Source organism: Tasmannia lanceolata, unplaced genomic scaffold, assembly GCF_043159265.1.
Source record: "Tasmannia lanceolata isolate RefF3 unplaced genomic scaffold, GAP_Taslan_0.1 ptg000012l, whole genome shotgun sequence".
Classification (NCBI taxonomy): Eukaryota; Viridiplantae; Streptophyta; class Magnoliopsida; order Canellales; family Winteraceae; genus Tasmannia; species Tasmannia lanceolata.
Genome location: NW_027518689.1, coordinates 45929686 through 45937500, shown reverse-complemented (window position 1 = coordinate 45937500; position 7815 = coordinate 45929686). Strand labels below are relative to the sequence as shown.

General features: G+C 37.6%; 1 long non-coding RNA gene across 1 annotated transcript; it reads right to left on the bottom strand.

Annotated features, from left to right (window-relative positions):
- Positions 1-4335: 4335 nt before the first annotated feature.
- Positions 4336-7815, bottom strand: LOC143888363 (uncharacterized). Its single transcript, XR_013254541.1, has 3 exons — positions 7020-7815; positions 6499-6566; positions 4336-4593 (listed from the first exon to the last, which is right to left on the bottom strand). It is a non-coding gene; the product is annotated as an uncharacterized LOC143888363 (long non-coding RNA).

Here is a 7815-nt window from a genome sequence, read left to right as displayed (position 1 = left end):
GGGCACACCCTATCTATGATAAGACCTATCAAATGAATGCTTTGGATCATCCACAATGAGTGGGCCCACTGTACTTTTTAAGGGAGGAGTAGATAAGCTTATCTACACGGCCGTGTAGGAACACTTATCTCATATATATATATATATATATATATATATATATATATATATAGATACACACACACACACACACACACTAGTAATACCCGACGTGCGATGCACGGCATTGCCAAAAAAATGACTATGATACCAAGAAAAAAATTAGTTAAAAATATGTAGAAACAATATTTTTAACCACGACGTGTAATGCACGACACGGCCAAAAAAAGGAGTATGATACCCGACGTGCAATGCATGACACGGGAAAAAAAAGAGACTGATAACAAAAAAAATTAGTTAAATATATGTAAAAACAATAAGCAAAAAAGTATGCATAACCACGTAACAAGTAATGAAAAAAATGCAAAAGAAAGAGTTTTCTAATTACTTTTTCTCAGAAAAAATATTCACGATACGGCGGAAAAAAAGTATATGATACAAAATTTCGTAATTAATTTGTGTAAAAAAAATAAAAATATGCATGGCACGGCCAAAAAAAAGTATATGATACAAAATTTCGTAATTAATTTTTGTGTAAAAAAATAAAAATATGCACGACACAGCCAAAAAAAGTATATGATACGAAAAAAATGTTATTTAAAAAATATGTAGAAAAAATAAGTAAAAAAGTAGCTAACAATAAATTAAAAAAAAGTATCATATACTTTTTCTAAAAATATTTTATAATGCTTTTTAACAAAGGAGGGGGGTAGGATTGAAATTGTGTCGGTTTAATGGGTGCCTTTGTTAAAAAGTATAAAGGAGGGGGTATGATTAAAAATATGTTGGTTGAATGGGTGCTATTGTTAAAAAGCATAAAGGAGGGGGTAGGATTGAAAATATGTGGGTTGAATGGGTGCTTTTGTTAAAAAGCATAAATGAGGGGTATGATTGAAAATATGTAGGTTGAATGGGTGCCTTCGTTAGAAAAAGTCAAAAAAAGTGAGGTGTAAATTCCATAGATTTTTCAAAAAATTCAAAAAAGTTTGGGCTTTTCCATCCAGCTTATTATAGTAGATACTAGTGGGACACCCCGTGCGGTGCACGGGGAGTGGGAAAACATTATATTTAGATTCTCATGATAGACAATAGAGAAACTGCATATTATGGAAAAACCTTATAGATCGGAGGGTTACGATCATCCCATCAAAATGATTTTGGGGGCACAACCTATTTGCGTCGCGGCCCATCAAATGGACGGCTTGGATCATCCTATGGTGTTGACCGCAAACTTCATTTGAAAAATCTGGGTGGGGCCTGCAATTTGGCCTTAATGTTAATGCACGACCCACACCATAGGATGATCGAAACCATTCATTTGATGGGCAAGAATGTAAATAGCTCGTGCCCTAAAAATCATTTCCATTGGATGATCACAACTCTCCAATCTATAGAGGTTTTCGTAATATGCAATTTTCTTTAGATCGGAGGGCTATGATTATCAAATGGAGGGTTTGGATCATGGGGCGGTGCGTACAATGCATTTTGAAAAATACAGGTGGGGCCTACCTCGTTCAAAGATTTGAAGAAATTATTTTTTGGGCCCACCAACTGTGGGGGATAGACCAGTGCAGAGATTTGAAGAAATTAATTTCTGGGTCCATCAAAAAGATTTTGAAAAATATGGGAGGGTTTGACCCGACCCGTAAGGGTCCGGGTGACACGGGCCAGGTCAAAATGACCCGTGGAAATTTACGGGTCACGAATCTTGGACCCGTACCCGGCCCAAGAACTATACGGACCACATCACAGGTTGATCCAAATCGTCCATGTGATGGAACACAACATCAACAGGTTGTGCCCCAGAAATCATTTCCATATGCTGATCCTAGCCGTCCAATCGATAGAGGTTTCCATAATATGTTGTTCCTCTTACATCGGATGGTTAAGATCACCCTATAGATTTTTTATTACAAAAGCATAAAGGAGGGGTACAATTGAAGTTATGTGGCTTTCATGGGTGCCTTTGTTAAAAAGCATAAAGGAGGGGGTAGGATTGAAATTAAGTGGCTTTAATGGGTGCCTTTGTTAGAAAGCATAAAGGAGGGGGTAGGATTGTAAATATGCAGGTTGAATGGGTGCCTTTGTTAAAAAAAGTGATGTGTAATTCCTACATATTTTTGAGAGAAATTGAAATAATTCCCTTAGTTTCCATTCCTCTATATATATACTAGTAAAAAACCCCGTGCGATGCACGGGCCGGCAAAAAACTGTACGAACCACGTCATAGGTTGATCCAAACCGTCCATGTGATGGAACACAACATAAATAGGTTGTGCCCCAAAAATCATTTCCATAGGCTGATCCTAGCCGTCCAATCTATAGAGGTTTCCATAATTCCCCTTAAATCGGATGGTTAAGATCACCCTATAGATTTTTTATTAAAAAACCATAAAAGAGGGGGGTAAGATTGAAATTATGTGGCTTTAATGGGTGCGTGCGATGCACGGGCCGACAAAGAACTGTACGGACCACGTCATAGGTTGATCCAAACCGTCCATGTGATGGAACACAAAATAAATAGGTTGTGCCCCAAAAATCATTTCCGTAGGCTGATCCTAGCCCTCCAATCTATAGATGTTTCCATAATTCCTCTTAAATCAGATGGTTAAGATTAGGGCTGGCAACGGGGCGGGTCGGGGCTGGATGTTGGGGTCCCCTACCCCTTCCCCTTTGCGGGGAATTTCCCCCCTCCCCTTCCCCTCCCCTCTGCGGGGATGGTGGGGAATCCCCCTCCCCTCCCCGCGGATGGTGGGGAATCCCCCTCCCCTCCCCGCGGGGAATATCTAATCCCCTTCCCCTCCCCGCATCCTTCGGGGACAAAATCCCCGCCCCGCCCTGCCCTGCCCCGCTCTAACATCACCCCCTCTTTAGTCATTGATACACTGATGATGGGTGTCCCTAATCAACTTGATGCAATTTCAATATATAAAAATGTTATAAACTAACATACTTGTAGACGAAGGAGATATATTTCTTACTCTTCAGAAGATAGCAAAATCCCTTGAAGTACTGACTTGACTCTTGAGTGTTCTCGCAGCAGTCGCATCAACAGGCGTTATAAACCCAAATAGATGCCTGAGCAATGTTCAGAGGCTTGGGAATCACCAAAATACAAAAAGTGAACTGTGTCCCTAACCTGAGCAATGTTTCTTTCGTGGGAAGGAATTAATGAAACCCTAAGTCCCTAACCAAAATAAAAATGCAATTTATTTTTTTATTTTCGCCACCGATGTTGGCACTACGATTTTTTGATAATGGCATACACTCAGCTTGTCTTTATTATTTCAACATCTGTCAAAAGGTTATTATAGTTTCCAAAATGCTCTCAGAAGTTAATTAAAAAGAAAAGACAAGCTAAGTTTATGTTTGGGAGAATCTTGTAGCCGATCCACAGAGTTTCTAGTAGTTTTCCTAAAAAAAATTACTTAAAAATATATAAAAAAAATGGCATTGATTAACGGGGCGAGCGGGGTGGGGCGGGGAGGGGACAACTACATCCCCTTCCCCTTCCCCTCCCCGCACCGGGGAATTTTTAAATTCCCCTTTGCCTATCAAATCGGGGAATCCCCGCCCCAAACGGGGCGGGGCGGATCCCCTCTTTTTCGGGTGAAATTGCCAGCCCTAGTTAAGATCACCCTATAGATTTTTTATTAAAAAACCATAAAGGAGGGGCGTAAGATTGAAATTATATGCCTTTAATGGGTGCCTTTGTTAAAAGCATAAAGGAGGGGGTAGGATTGAAAATATGTGAGTTGAATGGGTGCCTTTGTTAAAAAAAGTCAAAAAAAGTGATGTGTAATTCTCATAGAATTTTCAAAAAAATCAAAAAATTCTCTTCTTTTCCATCATGCGTATTATAGTAGATATATATTAGTAAGAAACCCCGTGCAATGCACGGAGGAGAAGAACAAAGTAAAACATGATTTTAAATACAATGACAAAGTGAACAACATGTGAAACCTTTTTCTCATTTCTCATTAGCAACAAAACTCACTAATGCCATATATAACAACTGAATTAATACAATTAATTGATTAATTTGGCAAAAGATAAAGGATATATTCCTGACTGAATTTAAAAAGGATAGTCTGCTTCCACTCAGCAGGTTCAATTTATATCAAAGATGACCTGTTATCTGTTGGCTATTTTTTATGCCGATATATGGGATACCTAAACATATAGTACATAGAGTAAAGATATTAACAGTGGAACGAAGATGGAGATGGTGAAGGCTTTCGAAGTAAACGCAGAAAATCTTATAGTAATGTTTTTTTCAGAACTATTCAAAAGGTGTTACATCCGAAATAACAAACAGTAGAATACTATTGGGATTACATTCAATCAGCTACTTCCAAAAAACAAAGTCCCATTCAAGCATTCTATCAAACAATTGAGAAGCAAAATCCACGAACCCTTATAGGTAATGGAAACAACAGGAGAAATTTTGCAAGAAAACATGCGACATCAGAACCTCTCCCTGAGACCGACCGTCTGTATGAAATATGGAGGGTTAGAAAAATAAAATAGAAATAAAAAAAGCAAGAAATACCAAAAACATGTTATTGGAGGAAAAACTTTTCAAATAATTTCTTCAAAGGAAACTCCAACCCTCCCTGTTTGTATTGTAGGAAAAACTTTACAGATACAAACCATTTCCCGAAGTTTTTTTTTGTCGTTTTCGTAATTTAGAAGAAAATGATGTGGATATTGTTGATTTGGGGGATAGCATCATAAATTGTAGGTCACTCCAATTTAAAGTGATGGGTTGGCTATGCTCTTGGGAGTAGCGAACATGATATCTGAAATTCTTAATCAAAAGTCGTCATAGTTTCTCCAAGCAGGAGGATAAATATCACAATTGTAAACTGTAAAAATAGCACATGACCACCAAAGAATGATCAACAAAAGAAAGATTGCAAATGAACAAACTTAATAATAAACTCTAAAAATATCACATCATGACCAAAGAATGATCAACAAAAGGAGATTGCAAATGAAAAACCTTAATAATAAACTCTAAAAATATAACACCACCACTAAAGAATGATCAACAAAAGGAAGAAAAACAAATCTTGCGGTCCTTGGCGTCTCGCTTTCAAGATTGATGAGATCAGGGATTTGGTGGCAACTATTCGACCTGTGGTGAAGCATACTCTTAGATCGAGTAATGATATCGCGGATGTGTAGGAAGGGGTGGACCGTGAATCTTTGCTACTCTCCACTAATATTGTGTTGTAAATATTTTTGCTCTGTTTGGATGCCGGGTTTTTTTTTTTGGCCCTCTTATGGGTGGGGCCTTTTCGCATTGTCATTGTTGACCTTGGGGATGTCTCGTCCCTTTGCACTCTCTCTCTCTGATATAATGCATTTTTCGTTACCTTTAAAAAAAAAAAGAAAACAAATCGTGTGATGCCTGAAAAGGCACACAATGTAACACACTCTAGATTAGGCAGGTAGAGATATTTATATAACACATTCTCGATCAAAGATAATAAAGTAGCTTCCAATTTAAACATGCAGCAGAGACACAACATCATGCTTTCAAAGAGTACTTTGTTGCTGCAAAAGCCTAGAAGCCCACAAAAGAAGATAATCTAAGCCAGTTCCAAGGCAGACAACATCAAAGGCCTTCTGAAAAAACAACAGTTATGAGTGGAATTCATAAAAGATGTAAAAAGATGATATTCAGAGAACATGTGGATAAGAGAATCTATATGATGAAGGGTCGTATAAACCTAAAAAGGTATTACGATAGAAGTACCACTGGTGTTAATTAAAACAATTAAGGAAATATAACATGCACTAACAGAAAAGGTTTAAAAACAGAACAATTTCTTTGAGGGAAAAATTCAATCACCATAATTGAAGGTGTCTCCAATTTCAACTGTAAGCATATTGGTTCAAACTATTTCCTTTCATGTATGATTAAATAATGAGAAATTGGAAATTTTTGAAAAAGTTTTACCCCTTCCAAACTGTTACAACAATCCAAACAGAGACAACAAAGTAAAGCAGGCTTTGCAGTATATTAGTAGACTCCAACCGCACATGTTGCAGAAAAGAAAGCATGACAGAAAAATCCCAAACCCTAAAAAAAAAAGCATTAAGGACGGGAGAAAATGCCAAAAAAAAAGCTCCAAACACCCATTAACAAATAATTATGCAATATTCGAAATCCATGTAACAATTTCTTGTTCAAGCATTCCGTCAAACACCCGTCATATATCAAATAAAGAAGATACACAGTAACTTTGCAGCCATAGATACACAATAGCTGGGTGTCCCAAGTACTGAAAATATTTCTTCATCACCATAAATAACTATGACTTAAGTATAACAATTGCAAAGCCATGGTATAACTGTATATAGTAACAATTAGAATTTGACGGAATATACCATGCAAAAAACAGAGAATCAGGATCTGTTTCCACAAAAGTAGCTGTAGACAGTGGCAATTTTGTAACCTACAAAGCACATTACAGAAAATGAGAAAGAAAAACTTATTAGAACATTACACCTAAAATAAAGGATCAACTAAATTGCATTAGTAATTGATTTCTGAATTCTTATAACCTGCAAATTGTATTACATAAAAGGAAAAAGGGAAAACTCTAATGGATTGATGATTCATGCACTAAAACTCTAATCCAACGATCAGAGTATCCATGAGATAATTCAAACAATGTCGACCATTTAATCAGAGAAGAAAACATGCATGATTCGGTGGGAAAGGAAAGTAGGCCACTACCACCTACAGACAAAAAAATCATAATAATAAAAAACTCAAACCACTTCACATGTAGAAAATTCTAAATCACTCCAAAGCCCTCAAAAACCCAATTTTTTAATTGGGGTCTCAAGGGAAAAAAATTTCAGACATTGTAGAGAAGACAAAACCAATGAGAAATAAAGGGTACCTGGGGTTGTTGGGTGCCTTTTCTGCAACCTTTTTCCCGGCAATGATGGTGGCGGCTGTATTTGAAGGCAATGATGGTGGCGGCTGTATTTGAATAGCAAGAGCCTTTGCATCTGGTTCTCATAGCTCGAATACACAAAAGTGCATAAAAAAAAACAAAAAAAAAACACAATGATCAGAAACCCATGAAGGAAGGAAACCCAACAAACAAAATTGCAACAAAATATTGGGAAAAAATCACAGATTGCTAGAGAGAGAGAGAGGAGGCCGTGCGTTGATTTGCAGAGGATTTGGCGAGATTTGAAAAAATTTGAAAAAGTTCCCTTTTATAAAAATCGTAGAGGAAAACCTGGAGGATTTGCAAAAAATCAGGAAGAAACGAATTGGAAGTAAATGCCTAAAAATCTGGAAGAAACTAATTGGAGGTCAGCTGATTTGTGGAACTAGAAAGAGAAGAGGGAGATTCAAACCTTGCAATCGGATTAGGGTTACTGAAATCAGAAAACCCAAGGAAGGGAAGGGACAGTAGCATAATGCCAATGGTTAGGTTCTAGGGTATGGTGAAGGTGAGGGAGGTGATGGCGGAGGGACTGAGAGGAGATGAAAATAAGAGGGGAAATGCGGGCCGTACAGAGAGGGAGAGAGAATGGTGAATGCGGCGAGATTTTCTCTTGTATCCTAATCTCAAATCGCTAGAGATTTCGGGAGTTTTCTATGGGGTACGAAGGGAGGGGAGATTTTCTCTCGTGCGTATCGCGAGAATACGTAGGGAGAGAGAGATTCTATCTTAGATTTTG